Here is a 692-nt window from a genome sequence, read left to right on the forward strand (position 1 = left end):
AAAGAGAGGGGGGGGGTGTTAAATAAATACTAATTAAGGCTTATACATTTCCCGTGAACGTTAAAATGCAAACGCTAATCGGACATTGGCCCGGCCGAAGATCAATGGCATTACATTTGTTGATTTGTTTAGTTCTCAACCCTCACAAATTGAACGTGGGTGGTTGGCGGGTGCTCTGGTTTGGTTTGTTTCTTCTTTCCTATCTCTTGTTACACCTCTACTCTTCGGCACTTATATGACCGTATTGTGTTGCTGTTGCGAGCGCCGTAAAACCTCTACTAAAACTAAAACTAAAAATGTGCGCGCGCGCGCGCGCGCGCGTGTGTGTGTGTGTGTGTGTGTGTGTGTGTGTGTGTGTGTGTGTGTGTGTGTGTGTGTGTGTGTGTAGGTGGTTAGTGTTATCTGTTAATTCTACATGATTCTTTCAGTATAGTAATGTGTGATTATGTGTGTGCGTCTTAATGTCTTTCTATTCTTGACGAAATGTGTTCGTTGACGAGCTGAATCGTGGGTGGTTGGCGGGTGCTCTGGTGTGGTTTGCTTCTTCTTTCCTATCAAACATCTATCGTCCCTATCTCCTCTCCTTCTTTTTTGTGTTTGTTACTCTCTTGTAACACCTCTAATTCTAATCTTCGGTACTTATATGACCTTTTTGTGTTGCAAGTACCGTAAAACTTTTACTAAAACTATAC

This window comes from Aplysia californica, unplaced genomic scaffold (genome assembly GCF_000002075.1).
Source record: "Aplysia californica isolate F4 #8 unplaced genomic scaffold, AplCal3.0 scaffold00123, whole genome shotgun sequence".
Lineage (NCBI taxonomy): Eukaryota > Metazoa > Mollusca > Gastropoda > Aplysiida > Aplysiidae > Aplysia > Aplysia californica.